The following is a 15,562-nucleotide window of genomic DNA, read 5'->3' as shown; positions in this document are numbered from 1 at the left end:
TCCCCCCAAAAGCGTTACGTAATTTGTGAACAGACCCTTACTTCGAACACGTTATGTTTTGTATTTCATCTTTCTAACCATTATACAACAAATTCTTAAATTCGGTATTACTTGGGTAACTTTCATAAATACTTTTTAAATTCATAAAAATAAAGCTAGATTAAAACTGAATTGAACCCATAGTTAATAAAAACAAGAATAGATTTTCAGATTATTTACATTTTATTTAAACCGTCTAATTCATATTAACTTGAATATATTTACCCCTTAGCTATCTGCCTTTAACTGAATGCGTAGGACTGCGAATCAAGAGTTAACAAGTTCGATTTTTGGTTCAGTCTAGTATGTTTTCGGTTGGGAAACAATCTCGATTGCTTGGACATAATGTATCCATTGTACTTGCCAAATAGGAGACTCACTTATGCAATGGCGGGCATAGAAAAGCTTTCAAATTATAACTGAGAAAATGGTGAAGGATACCAAGTTGAAAAGCGGGCCAGGTCCCACTTCGAATGTAGACCCATAGAAGAAGAAGAAGAAGTAAATGCGTTTGAATATCTTTATTTCGGTCGAATCATTCTACTCTAGTATCTATTATAGTTAGTAGTACTCCACGATCCCTTCCTAGCGAAACGTAGTTCCGTCCCTGGCCTCGTTCACCTATAAGTTGAGATATAAATGGAATGTGATGAATGGTTTTTGATGATTTCGGCAACCAATACCATCTCCTCTGATGACGATTACGTGCGATATCATCCTGCGTTGTTCAATTGTTATTTTATTTTAAAAATTGGAAGTTACTCCATTGATGGCTCCATTGATGCTTTCTGCCTGTGTAATATTTATGGAATCCTCGACTTCACATCCCGTTCACCGATGACGAAACCTAAGACTAACAATACACACCATTTTATATAGAAAGCAACATCTGTAAACAAGCTAATGAAATTACCTTCTTGTAACCAAAAGTTCCTAGCCAATTTCCGATGGAAAAATGAGCAAAATAAAATTTAAACGAAGCACACAAATACTTCTGGCTTTTTATCGCACACAAATCATTATCAGTTTCATCCCATACTGAACTCAAGCCTTCTATGTTTGGTCCCCTTCTTGCAATTACGAAAAAAAGCAAATCAATAATAAATCTCATCACGGTTATTTTATTGCAAACAGAATAATTGTTTAATAATAATTGAATTCTAATTTGAAGAATCTCGCTGCATATTTGTAAACAAACAACAAACTGCTCGAAAAAATTTGGCGCTTGACACATGCTGTCAGCTGTCAAATAGTATTACCTCAAATGCTAGTGCGAACGGTTTTGTTATTCAGAAGTAACACCTTTGAATAACATGTTATTCAGCTGTAATCTGAACAAGGCATAAGACATCCTTCTTCTTCTTCTTCATGGGCATTACATCCCCCACTGGGACATTGCCGCCTCGCAGCTCATTTAGCACTTCCACAGTTATTAACTGCGAGGTTTCTAAGCCAAGTTACCATTTCTGCATTCGTATATCATGAGGCTAACACGATGATACTTTTATGCCCAAGGAAGTCGAGACAATTTTCAATCCGAAAATTGTCTAGACCGGCACCGGGAATCGAACCCAGCCACCCTCAGCATGGTCTTGCTTTGTAGCCACGCGTCTTACCGCACGGCTAAGGAGGGCCCTTAAGACATCCAATATTGTATTGTTTTACTATAAAAATACAATTCAATCCTGGGTGCTGCGGATAGAGCCGCTTTTCTGCTCTCAAGCTAGTAGAGGGATATTTTGAAATCAATCCCTTAAGCAAAATTATTTTGCAGTTACTTGAGACTCTACATGACTTTACGATGATTTACATACATTCTTGCTCCAATCAGCTGCTGAATCTCGTGAAATTTCGTAACGAGTGCTTTTTAATTGCATTCCTACTAATTTTCAACTCGAAATAAATATAATGTGAAAATATTTGTTACAAAGAATACAAAACTCAATCTAAGTTTATTTTTATTTTTTCCCAAATAATATTGTACGTGGATTTCCCTATTGGACCCGACCGTTCGAAATGGTCGCTCCTTGAACGGTCGTTGAAATCACCGTTTTCTTCTTCACACCCGTTTAATAGTAAAATCTGTCAAAACTGACAAGTCTACCACGTGCGTTTTGCTGTTTCCCTCGGACTTTTCTGTCTTTTTCCGATGTTTTGACATCTGTTTTGATAGACAAGGAGCAAAAAACAAGGTAATCTTCCAAACATTTATTGAGTTTGGCAAACCTTGCTGGAAAAGGAAACGTTTGAAATAGGCAAGTGAACCGACCTTCGAATCCATTGATCAAGTAAATCCACAATAACAATGTTTCTCAATATAGGATCTGAAACGAACATAACCACAATCTTCAATGTTTGGCTCCGGCACAATAGAAAAGTTTGGCTTCAGTTTGACAACTAAATCAATTCTATTCGCACCACCCAGATTCAATCTAATGTAATTTGAACGGTTTTCTTTTGATATTTCAACAATATATTTACTATACACTCTATTGTTTGACAAAAAAAGTGTATGAAAAAATCTCAGATTTTGTATAGTTACGATCAGAGCATTAGTGATTAATCATAGATTTAATCATGATTAATGAATAATGGGCTATTTAATTATTATTCATTAATCATAATCATACAAAAAATATGATTCAATCATTAATCACTAATCGTTAATCATAGAATTTTACATTTAATCATTAATCACTAATCATATTCATAACTGTTGTGAGTTTAATCATTAATCATCAATTTTAATCATTGTATACATCGCTTTTATTCATTAATCTTTAATCATAATCATTTAATTTTCATACCTTTCAATAACCCAAAATGGTAAAAATGTTACTTGATAATTGATCAATATGCAAACCATTCAATTTGATTATTCATAATCATTAATCATTAATCATACCGATCTTTAATCATTAATCATACACATATTGTGTCAGCATTTAATCACGATCGGTAATCGTTAATCATACTCCAAACGTTTTAGTCATTAATCATAATCGTTAATCATTGTCAAAAATCAATTTAATCGTTAATCATAATCATTAATCATTGTGAAAAATGATTAAATCATTAATCATAATCTTTAATCATAGAGTTGAATGATTTAATCATAACAAATTTAATCATTCATTCTAAGCTTTATTCATTAACGATACTTAAAAACCCGTACGTTCTAATGCGAAAACTTCATTTACAATTTAATGAATGGTTCATAACAATACATTCTAATGTATTTCTGTTATTTCATCTACAATAAAATCTATTGTTAATTTATTGTGTTGTATACACAGAAAAAAATAAAATTGTACCTTTAAAAATTATGCCCTTTTAATCGAAAAAGTTGCGAATTTTCTTAAAATTAAGGCTGTGAACCATTCCAACGATTCGTTTAACTTTTAGTTAAAATTTGACACTCCGATGGTTTTTTCCCATTGTGGTTAAAATTTTACTCCGAAGCCGACCCATTTGAGTTTTGACAGATTGATAGTTATTCGGAACAAAATGGATTTGGCGCCAATTTTCTCGCGAACAAAGTTTAACTATCGAACTGTCAAATCTAACCATGCTCCGGAGCAGGGTTATTTTTAACCACGGCGAAATAACCATCGAACTGTCAAATTTTAACTAAAAGTTAAATGAATCGGTGGAATGGTTCACAGCCTAAAAGTGAAAAAACAATAAAAGAAAATTATGCATTTCATTCAAAAGTGTTTTTTTACTTTCCTGAGTGTAATTTTAAAAGTTCATCTTTTCAATTTCAAAAACTGTTAAACTATCAAAAAACTGTTCAACTGTCAACAAAAAGTTCTGAAAAAACAGAGAAGAAGAAGAAGAATATATTGCTTTTTCGGTTGTATTCGATTGCCTTTGCCAACCAAAACCAGAAGTGCCATCAAGTTCACGCAAATGTGTCGTCGATATTAAAACGCTATCGTTTATTTCACGGAACAAGAAGGTAGATATTTTCCTAATTATAACGTGAAAAATGTGAAATGCAAAGCAGTGCCAGTGTTCACTAATTCTAATTAAACAGCGTTGAAATAACGGAACACATCACGATAAATACTTATGCGAGATTTTCTTTTTTTTTGCCTTGCAGATAATTCGCATGAGTCGGAACTTCTGGCCGACAAGAAAGATAGCGCAGTATCTCCACATGCTAACTACGTGCTCTACGATGAGTAACTGTATTACTCCGAAGCGGCCACCTTTGCATTTTAGACGCAGCTGTAACGTGTAGTACAAATTAATTCTGAAAATGCAATTAAACATTAAAAGCTATTTAATACGATTTTATTAGGTTTGAAAGAAACGATAGATGGTGGGTAGAGGGATTTTAAGAATGAAAAATCTCTGAATTAAAATTTTACACATGCTGCTTCCACCAGTGTAATAATTTTGTATTGACATTTCTACAATTTTAATTTGAAAGTTCAAACTATTAAATTTAGAGTGGTAAGCAGCTTTTAAGCCATGGTAGTTGCAAAAGTTTCCATACTTTTATTTTGAACATAACCAACTCTCTACGAAAAAGAACCAACGCAACTTTTCATTTTAACCAATGTTTTTCTTAACTTTACTAATGATTTTTCTTTCTGTGTAGTGATGTTACAATAAATTGTATTGTTTTTCTATACTATTTTTTATTCGGGTATCGCACTATACGTAATTCTACGTTCAATTTGAGGTCGTATATTTGATACAACCCTCCACTTTTTTAATATAATTTTAAATATGGAATAAAAATACTGTTTATTATGCAAGTGCATCTATTTTTTTCAATTCAAATCAAATCAAATCAATATAAGACAAAAGTGGTATTTTAAATCATTCGCATTCATATTGCCGGGTCATACGATTATCGGATGATTCTCTTTCGGAAGCTCCTCATCTGGAACAGAAAAAAAAACGAATGAGCATCAACCGAAACATGAATGACGTTTGTCAAGGGGCGGGCCGTATAGACTCACAAAGTACGTCACGCTCCTAGGGGGGAGGGGGGGTTCCGAGCAGCGTGACGACTCATACAAAAATTTGAGAGTTTTAATACAAATAGTGTGACGAGGGGGGGAGGGGGTTGAAAATCGCCAATTTTTGCGTGACGTACTTTATGGATCTTCCCTTATGGAACGTACACACGGTCAAGCAGTTTGACCAACATTGACTCCACCTCTCGTTTGTTTAAACATCCATCAAGTTTCATGCAACGTACACACCAGTCAAGCAGTTTGACGAACATAGACTCCGCCCCTAAGAAAACGCTTCGGTTGCTGCTATGTTTGAACGTGTGTGAAGTTGTTTGAACAACCAGTAACTGGCTTGGAAGCCTCCTTTCAAGAGGCTCGGAAGCCTCCTTTCAAGAGGCTCGGAAGCCTCCTTTCAAGAGGCTCGGAAGCCTCCTTTCAAGAGGCTCGGAAGCCTCCTTTCAAGAGGCTCGGAAGCCTCCTTTCAAGAGGCTCGGAAGCCTCCTTTCAAGAGGCTAGGAAGCCTCCTTTCAAGAGGCTCAGAAGCCTCCTTTCAAGAGGCTCAGAAGCCTCCTTTCAAGAGGCTCGGAAACCGCCTTTCAAGAGGCTGGGACGCCTCCTTTCAAGAGGCTCGGAAACCTCCTTTCAAGAGGCTCGGAAGCCTCCTTTCAAGAGGTTCGGAGGCCTCCTTTCAAGAGGCTCGGAAGCCTCCTTTCAAGGGGCTCGGAAGCCTCCTTTCAAGAGGCTCAGAAGCCTCCTTTCAAGAGGCTCAGGAAGCCTCCTTTCAAGAGGCTCAGAAGCCTCCTTTCAAGAGGCTCAGAAGCCTCCTTTCAAGAGGCCTCAAGCCTCCTTTCAAGGCCTCAGAAGCCTCCTTTCAAGAGGCTCAGAAGCCTCCTTTCAAGAGGCTCAAGCCTCCTTTCAAGAGGCTCAAAGCCTCCTTTCAAGAGGCTGGAAGCCTCCTTTCAAGAGGCTCAGAAGCCTCCTTTCAAGAGGCTCAGGCCTCCTTTCAAGAGGCTCAAGCCTCCTTTCAAGAGGCTCAGAAGCCTCCTTCAAGAGGCTCAGAAGCCTCCTTTCAAGAGGCTCGGAAGCCTCCTTTCAAGAGGCTCAGAGCCTCATTTCAAGAGGCCTCAAGCCTCCTTTCAAGAGGCTCAGAAGCCTCCTTTCAAGAGGCTCAGAAGCCTCCTTTCAAGAGGCTCAGAAGCCTCCTTTCAAGAGGCTCAGAAGCCTCCTTTCAAGAGGCTCAGAGCCTCCTTTCAAGAGGCTCGGAAGCCTCCTTTCAAGAGGCTCAGGAAGCCTCCTTCAAGAGGCTCAGAAGCCTCCTTTCAAGAGGCTCAGAAGCCTCCTTTCAAGAGGCCTCCAAGCCTCCTTTCAAGAGGCTCAGAGCCTCCTTTCAAGAGGCTCAGAAGCCTCCTTTCAAGAGGCCTCAGCCTCCTTTCAAGAGGCTCAGAAGCCTCCTTTCAAGAGGCTCAAGCCTCCTTTCAAGAGGCTCAGGCCTCCTTTCAAGAGGCTCAAGCCTCCTTTCAAGAGGCTCAGAAGCCTCCTTTCAAGAGGCCTCAAGCCTCCTTTCAAGAGGCCTCAGAAGCCTCCTTTCAAGAGGCTCCGAAGCCTCCTTTCAAGAGGCCTCAGAAGCCTCCTTTCAAGAGGCTCGGAAGCCTCCTTTCAAGAGGCCTCAGAAGCCTCCTTTCAAGAGGCCTGAAGCCTCCTTTCAAGAGGCCTCAGAAGCCTCCTTTCAAGAGGCTCGGAAGCCTCCTTCAAGAGGCTCGGAAGCCTCCTTTCAAGAGGCTCGGAAGCCTCCTTTCAAGAGGCTCGGAAGCCTCCTTTCAAGAGGCTCGGAAGCCTCCTTTCAAGAGGCTCGGAAGCCTCCTTTCAAGAGTCTTTGAAGCCTCCTTTCAAGAGGCTTGGAAGCCTCCTCTCAATAAGTTTAGAAGCCTCCTCCCAAGAGGTTTGGAAGCCTCCTCTTAAAAGACTTGGAAACCTCCTATCAAGAGGCTCGGAAACCTCCTTTCAAGAGGCTTGAAAACCTCCTTTCAAGGGGCTTGGAAGCCTCCTCTCAAGAAGTTTAGAAGCCTCCTCTCAAGAGGTTTGGAAGCCTCCTCTTAAGAGGCTCGGAAGCCTTCTCTTAAGAGGCTCGGAAGCCTCCTTTCAAAAGGCTTGAAAGCCTCCTTCCAAAATGCTTAGAAACCTCCTTTGAAGAGGTTTGGAAACATTCTTTCAAAAGGCCTGCAAGCCTCATTCCAAGAGGCTTGGAAGCCTCCTCTCAAGAGGCTTGGAAGCCTCCTTTGAAAAGCTTGGACGCATCCTTCCAAGAGGCCCGGAAGCCTTGTTTCAAAAGGCTCGGAAGCCTCTTTTAAGAGGGTCGAAAGGCTTCTTTCATAAATCTCAGAAGACCCTTTTCAAGAGTTTCGGAAGGTTCTTTTCAAAAGGCTCGGAAAGCTTCTTTCAAAGGACTAGTAAGCCAACTTTTAAAAGGGTTCGTAATTATTCCTTTAAGAGGCTTGGAAGCCTACTTCCGAGAGGGGGTACCTCAATTAATGTAAAAGTTCGAAGGGGTACCTTTCAAGAAAAAGGTTGAGAACCGCTGCTATATAGGAAGCAGAAAGGAGGAAGAAGGAAGAAGGAAAACAAGAAAAAAGAAAAAAGAAGAAAGAAGAAAGAAAAAAAAAGCAAAAAAGAATAAAGAAGAAATAAAAAAAGAAGATAGAAGAAAGAATAAAGAAGAAGGAAGATAGAAGAAAGAAGAAAGATGAAAAAAGGAAGAAAGAAAAAAAGATAGAAGTAAGAAGAATAAAGAATAAAGAAGAAGGAAGATAGATGAAAGAAGAAAGAACAAAGAAGAAAGAAGGAAGAAGGATGAATGAAGAAGGAAGAAAGAAGAAGAAAGAAAGAAGAAAGAAAAGAGAAGAAAGAAGAAAAAAGAAAGAAGAGAGAAGAAAGAAGAAAAAAGAAAGATAAAAAGAATAAAGAAGAAAGAAAAAAGAAGATAGAAGAATGAAGAAAGAAGAAAGAAGAAAGAAGAATGAAAAAAAGAATAAAGAAAAAAAAGATAGAAGAAAGAAGAACCAATAAAGAATAAAGAAGAAGGAAGATAGATGAAAGAAGAAAGAAGGAAGAAGGAAGAAGGAAGAAGGAATAAGGAAGAAGGAATAAATAATAAGGAATAAGGAATAAGGAATAAGGAATAAGGAATAAGGAATAAGGAATAAGGAATAATCAATAAGGAATAAAGAATAAGGAATAAGGAATAAGGAATAAGGAATAAGGAATAAGGAATAAGGAATAAGGAATAAGGAATAAGGAATAAGGAATAAGGAATAAGGAATAAGGAATAAGGAATATGGAATAAGGAATAAGAAGTAAGGAATAAGGAATACGGAATAAGGAATAAGGAATCAGGAATAAGGAATAAGGAATAAGGAATCAGGAATAAGGAATAAGGAATAAGGAATAAGGAAAAAGGAAAACGAAAAAATGTAAAAGGAAAAAGGAAAACGGAAAATGAAAAAGGAAAATGGAAAAATATATGTAGAAAAAAGGTAAAGGGAAAAAGGAAAAAGAAAAAAGAAAAACCGAAAGGAAAAATAAGGAATAAGAAATAAGTGACGGAAGAAGGAACAAGGAAGAAGGAAGAAGGAAGAAGTTAGAAGAAGGAAGAAGGGACAAGGAAGAAAGAAGTAGGAAGAAGAAAGAAGGAAAAAGGAACAAGGAAGATGGAAGTGTTCAAAGTGAACTTTATTTTTTGCAATGAACCTAGAAACAATTTCCATCAATCAAATGAGAAAAATCCGTACGAAAATAGCGATTAGCTTAAAACTTCAGCTTTTTGATAGTTTAGTTTGCCTTGCACGCAAAGAATAATATTAAAAAGTTGTAAAAGGGAAACTTGAATTATCATAATTCTTTCCCAGAGTAACAATCTGTGAGAAGTTAGACACTGGTTAGGGTCTGTTAGTTATGTTACGGCTCGAATACATAACCATTTTTATGCTTTTATGCTGATTCCATTTTTTCTTTAAGTTTTGACAGACAGCAATGCAACTATCATCACTAAGTGGTAAGATTGGATCCAAATAGTCAGGAAAGGGGAACTAACTTCTGAAAGTGTTTTGTTTTAGGTATTTGGTAAGGCTTCCTGTAGGAGAGATGGAGAAATATCCAAAATAACTTCTGGAAGAATCTCCGAATGAGCTCCTGTAGGAATCATCGGAGGAACTTCTGAAGGAATCTCCGAAGGAACTTCTGGATTAATCTCCGAAGAAATTCCTGCAGAAATCTTTAAAGGAATAACAGGTGCAAACTCCAAAGTAACTCCTGGAGGAACCTTCGAAGGAACCCGCGGAGGAATCTCCGAAAAAAACTCTTGTGGAATCTCCGATAAAATTTTGCAGGAATCTCTCAAGGAGACCGTAGGGGAATCCAGTGGGAGTCCACGAATGAATTTCTGGTTGCATCTTTGCGAGAATCCTTGGAGGAATCTCCGAGGCAACTCCTGATGGATTTCCTGGAGGAATCTCAGAAGGATCTCATGCCACAATCTTCCAGGAATTCCTGGGGGAATCTCCAAACGAACTGTTAGAGGGATCCCTCAGGAATTTCAAGAGGAATCTTATTTCTCGTAGAAATCTCCGAGGGAAATCTTATAGGATTTTCTTCCACTGAAGGATTTTCTGGAGGAATCTCAGAAGAATTTCCTGGAGGAAAAATATTCCAGGAATTCCTGGAGGAATCCCCGAAGGAACTTCTGCAGGAATCTTTGAAAAAATTCCTGGGGGAATCTCCGAAGCAACTCATACGAATCTCTGACGGAACTTCTGGAGGAATCTCCGGAAAATGTAATTTATGTAAAAAAAACTTACCGTTGATCTTGTTTGATATTTCATTTACATCCCATTGTCATTCAAGGCAGTTTGGTTATGTATTTTCGCGATTTTCACAAGTACATAATCATTCTGCCATGAATGACAGCTGGATGTAAATAAATCAGCATAAAAGCTCTTTTCAAACAACCCTAACAATACCCTAACCGCCCACTGCGAAACATAACTAACTTCACTCTAAAGTTAGACTAACATGTTAGATCAAATCATGCAACAAACATAAACATACCTAACAAAAGTGTTGCAGATCTGTCTAATTTTAGTCTCATTTTACCCTAAAGTTAGTGAGAATATTAGAGTAACTTTCTAACAGGTTACACTCATATTAGGGTCAAGTTAGAGTAACCTTCCTTGCTGGGTTGCTATAAAATGGTCCCGCAAACCTAATGTCCCCAAATGTCCCCTCATCTGTAAATGACGGATTGAAATATAACCCTAGTACCACCTTTTAGTGAGTGATTTGCTTGCGCATATTTGCGCGTTTACGAGAAAGCTGCAATCAAAGTTTTCTTGAAAATTGTGGTTTTTATTCTCTATACCTCGTAATGATTGGAAAATGAACAACATTATCACTAGAAATATGATTATTTGCTATTCTATGCATGCTGTATTGGAAACAAACAAAAAAAATGCCCAAAAAAAATTTTAAAAAAGTTTTTTTTTCATGGGTGACATTTTTTGAAGGGTTGACGATGGCCCTTAAAGGGTTGAAAATAGTTCTTAAATATTCCTTCACATAATATATGTTGTATAGAAACAGTTTTCATTGAAAAAATATTTTTGACCGCCCATTTGTATGAGAATTCCCCATAGTGCAATGGGGACACCGTCTTCGACCAAAGGTCGTACAGACTGAACTTTTAACACCTGAGCATGAGACAATGGACAGGACACATAACACCCGTTGGACCAGTGGAGAATTTTTTGATTCGGGAATCGAACCCACACTCCACACACGGCCTCTGTGCCGTCCCAAAAAAGCTCGTTTTTGGCGTGAAATGATCGCTTGGCATAGTGAAAAGGGTAAAGAAAATGTTCAATTCCATAGGTATCCTATATCTCCTCATGGAAACCCTGCAGTTTTCCAATGCTTTACACTTCGTTGTTTCTGGAATCTTTAGGCTAGCTTATAGACTGTTCAGATTTTAAGCATTAACGAGGTATTTCACGTGAAATGAAAATAAGATGAGTGAACTTTGACAAGTCCCTATCTCACGCTTCCACGGGTCGTCCGATGACAAAAGACCGCCAGCTAAGGGTTGTGTACTTAGCTGGTAGTGCAGCCTGGGCACTGTTGTCCTTCTGACATCAGCTAGAGTGAGAAGGTACGCCTCGAGCGTCTGCTCACCAGGAGGTGCGGCTCAAACAGCGTCTGCCTGGTACCCAGCGGCTGATTAACGAAATGCTGTATCGCGTCAGCTATACCTAAGGCGACAGCCGCATCATCGCGATATAGGTAACGCGACCCCGGTAAGGTAGCTTACTGTAGCCTCTCAAATACCACGAAAAATGGAGATAGAAGAAAAGGAGAACGTTAGTTTTCGCAACCGACCCGGCAACGAAATAAGGACTATGATTGGAAACTCGGTACCTTGAATGTCAGGACCAGGGCCGGATTTATGAGGGGGGCCGTGGCCCCGGGCCCCCACAAATCTTATGTACCAAAGCCAACCTTTTTTGTACATTTTGGGGCCCCCACATACCGTCGACCTGGGGCCCCCTTCCGGCTAAATCCGGCCCTGGTCAGGATCCTAAATGAACCTGAACGAGTGAGCCTTCTGGCTCGCGAAATGCAGAAGGTTGGAGTGAACGTGGCCGCTATTCAAGAGGTCCGATGGCCCAGATCCGGAGAACGTGAATTCCGAGCCGTGGACCCCACGGCCAACACTACATTCAAGTATAACATCTATCACAGCGGCAGTGAAACAGCAGAGCATGGAGTTGGTTTCGCAGTGATGGGCAAGCAGATGAAGCGAGTGATGCGGTGGAAACCCATTAGCGAACGAATCTGTGTGTTGAGGATACGGGGCAAATTCTTCAATTACAGCCTAATCAACGTTTACGCACCGACGAACGATAAATCCGGCCATCAGTAGTACCTACTTTGCACGAAAGAACATCCGAAAGCACACTTGGAGACACCCAAATGGTGAAACTTGCTAACAGATAGACCATATTCTGGTGGATGGGTGCCATTTCTCAGATGTTATCGATGTGCGGACATTCAGAGGTCCGAACATTGACTCTGATTACTACCTCGTTGTCAGTAAAATTACGGTTGTCAACTGTATCGAACGAAAGATCACAGCGAACGATGCGTTACAATATCCAGCGATTATCGGCGGAAGGAGTATCGGCTGAGTACCGTCAGAAGCTCGACGAACGGATAAGTGCAATCAACGTTAGCGACAACATCAACGATCTATGGGAGTCGATCCATGGAGCGGTGAGCACAACAGTACGAGAAGTGGTAGGCACTGCACAGAGGCGACCCAGGACGGGTTGGTTCGATGTGGAGTGTCAGAGAGTGACAGACGAGAAGAACGTTGCCAAAATATTTTCAAAAATTGTCTAAGCATCGCTTCACGGTCTATGGAAGCGCATCTTTTGGTTACATAAGATGGTTGATAGCTTCATTTTCAACAAAGTCGTACAACAAAGTTGTACCGATTAGGCAATAATTTCACTCTGAAAACGAACTTTTTACAGGAACATCTGACAGTAAAGTTTCTTATACCATTCGACTCAGTTTGATGAATCGAGGTGAGTGTGTGTGTGTGTATGTTTGTGTGTCTGTATGGTCACTTTTTCAACCTCAAAAACTCACACGATTTTCATGTACTTAGACTTAATTGATTTTATCTCAACAAGTTGCATTCCGCAGAGCCAATCTTCTAATTACATGCTATTTAATTTCATCAAGTTTGATTAATGCGTTCGCAGCTGACAAGGAAAATGGTTTAGGCAGTTTTCCATTTTTTTCCCATATAATCGGGACTACGAGCATTGAGCAGCTACCATGCTATAATATAAATTACGTTCGCTCCATGGGTTCGAAACCTCGCTACGGCAATATCAATAACGCTAACGCAACGAGCAAAGCTTTTCAATAAAGCTTGCACCCGCTCGGAAAGATCTTCTAGACTTCTACCACAGACAAACAGACGTAACACTAGAGAAATTACCATCGACCATGACTTCAACGTTCAATTTGAAATTGATTGATTGCGCGTTTCACAACTAGAGGCGCTAGCGTCGTAATCATTCGACTTTCACCCCACATTTCACCCCAGCGCCTTCTGGTGACAATGTCATACGAAACATTGTTTCGTGTAACATGCTCGCAAGATGGTGTTAGAGGAGTTGGACGATGGATTTTCCAGATAAATGTTCAAGCTGTTACGTCTGTTTGTCTGTGCTTCTACCGTGATATCTCTGAGACAAAAAGATGAGTCTCCTAGATATTTTTCTTCGATGTCTAGAACCTGTCAGACCTCAAATCCGCCTCAAATGCAACAACCGTTTAAGCCGGTGTCTACCTCAAATTTTAGACGAGTAGACCGATTGAACCGATATGGATTTGACAGGTGTGGTCTCTTAAATTTTACCTCGATATCTTCTAGACTCGAATACCACGGGTCTTCTAGATTTCTCCTAGATGTGGGTACCAAATTGCTTCTTCTTTTTCTTTTCTCTGTTGATATTTACATAAAAATCCATGAAACACCGCATTTTTAGGAAGATATAAAACATCTCTTTATTTTTGTATAGTGATAATTATGGTTAAATATAAATTGGGGAAAACTAACCAAGGTGCATAGTGGGTAATCGGATAGGAAAGAAACTGGACATGTGCATAAACCCACGGAATATCAACCCGGTCCTTATCGAAGGAAAATCCCAATCCGAGTGACGGCTACAAAGTGTTATACTTTTACGTTCCTTTAGCTCTTCATGGCTGAGGGTTTTTTTTGTCGACTTCGATCAGTAGCTTGTCTTCTGGTTTCATGAAAGAGACGGTGCCCTTGGGTTAATTGTAGATGAACCTGGTGCTCTTGTCCTCGCCTTGGAAAAAGGAGCAGGCAGAGGTTCCTGTTATTGATGTCGGAGTGTCGTTCAGTTGTTCGGGTGTCCCCCATGGGACGGAGTGGCATGCGTAGTCAGCGTCATCACGATGGGATGGGGTAACGTTGGAGGTTGTCTCATCCCAACGGAATCGACGTTTCAAAGTCGGCATCGTGCTCTCCACTACATAGTCGCTTCCGCCAATCCGTTGCGATGGGTGTTATCACCAGGATTTTAAGAAAGGAATTTCACTGTAATGTGCTGGCGTAGCGTCCAAATGCGTACTTTAAGTATCGTCCCAAGGGTTTTGCTTCCCTTGCCCTGGTTCATCACAACGAAGATCAGCTGCAAAAATAGATAAAGAAGAAAATTAGTTCAATTCGAGTCAAGTACGAGACACTGAAGACGGCCTTACTGTTGAGGTCGAAATCCGTATTTGTCAAACAAAAAACAAAATGGAAAACTTCCAAAAATGTTTGAAGATGTACGGTGCGCGTGCGAAGCGAATGATATTGTCTATCCGGAATAAACTTAGAACGCTTTTTATACCGAAGTTGGATTTTTCTCCAGATACAGGCAATTAACCCAACTTCGGAAATAGTGTGATGGATTCCTCTAAATATGCGCTTAACAAGGCATCAATTAGTTTGACAGATAAAACTTCGGAAGAAAGTTCGGTTCGGAAGTCCTGACTTCCGAATTCTAAGTTGGTGCTACGCCGACAATAAAAGTGAAAAAACATGGCGCGTGGCATTTGATCGACGAGTGCATCGGTAGATACACACACAATTGTAAATAGCCGAATGTATCATTATACGGGCCCGAGTATAAATGAATCTTGACTAAGGTGGTTTGCGTCTTTTCGAGGTAGATTCCAGTTCGCTTTTAGACATCCTTCCATGCGGGCAGTGTGGAACGTGTTGAACACGAAAACTAATCGACGAACAATGTACGCGCTTTTAAGTTTAGAGGCGACTCGATGATGTTTAAGGATGTTTATTGCCATTATACTTTATCGGAGCATTCGCACCAACACAGTTGTAAGTTTCATTTCTCTGTGGTTTCATCGTTGGCAACAGAAATTGCACTCGATAACGACACGATTAACTGCTGGTTCGTACGCTCGTGGCCATTAGGGTCTCGCCGACATTTCTCACCAACACGAACGCAGGTTCGTGGTTGCAAACAATCCCATTTGATTTTGCCGTGACAGCTGCTCGTGGTTGCAAACAAACCGAGTAAAAGTGTGAGTGGAACCTGCGTGTACGTACACGATCGCTGAAAGCCTAATGGTGGTGTTTGCGTTTGTTTTGTGTCATACATTGGAAGGGGAAAAAGAGGGGTTTCATTGATGCTTCAACATGCTGTTTGGTTTGGGTGGTGTGTGGTATGATGGGTGGTGTGGAGTTATAATGAAGTTTGGGTGATTTCAAGGGCAAATTTGAATATAGTTTTCGTTTTATACATCTCCTTATTTCCATATTATATTATGTATGCGCCCGCATGGAAGGATGTCTAAAAGCGAACAGGAATCTACCTCGAAAAGACGCAAACCACCTTAGTCAAGATTCATTTATACTCGGGCCCGTATAATGGTACATTCGGCTATTTACA

General features: G+C 39.8%; 1 long non-coding RNA gene across 1 annotated transcript; it reads right to left on the bottom strand.

Annotated features, from left to right (window-relative positions):
- Positions 1-546: 546 nt before the first annotated feature.
- LOC134209809 (uncharacterized) lies at positions 547-1,216 on the bottom strand. Its single transcript, XR_009978783.1, has 3 exons — positions 953-1,216; positions 723-892; positions 547-660 (listed from the first exon to the last, which is right to left on the bottom strand). It is a non-coding gene; the product is annotated as an uncharacterized LOC134209809 (long non-coding RNA).
- Between the last annotated feature and the right edge of the window lie 14,346 nt (positions 1,217-15,562).

This window comes from Armigeres subalbatus, chromosome 1, assembly GCF_024139115.2.
Source record: "Armigeres subalbatus isolate Guangzhou_Male chromosome 1, GZ_Asu_2, whole genome shotgun sequence".
Classification (NCBI taxonomy): domain Eukaryota; kingdom Metazoa; phylum Arthropoda; class Insecta; order Diptera; family Culicidae; genus Armigeres; species Armigeres subalbatus.
Note: the sequence above shows the minus strand (reverse complement) of the source record. Positions and strands in the feature narration are given on the sequence as shown.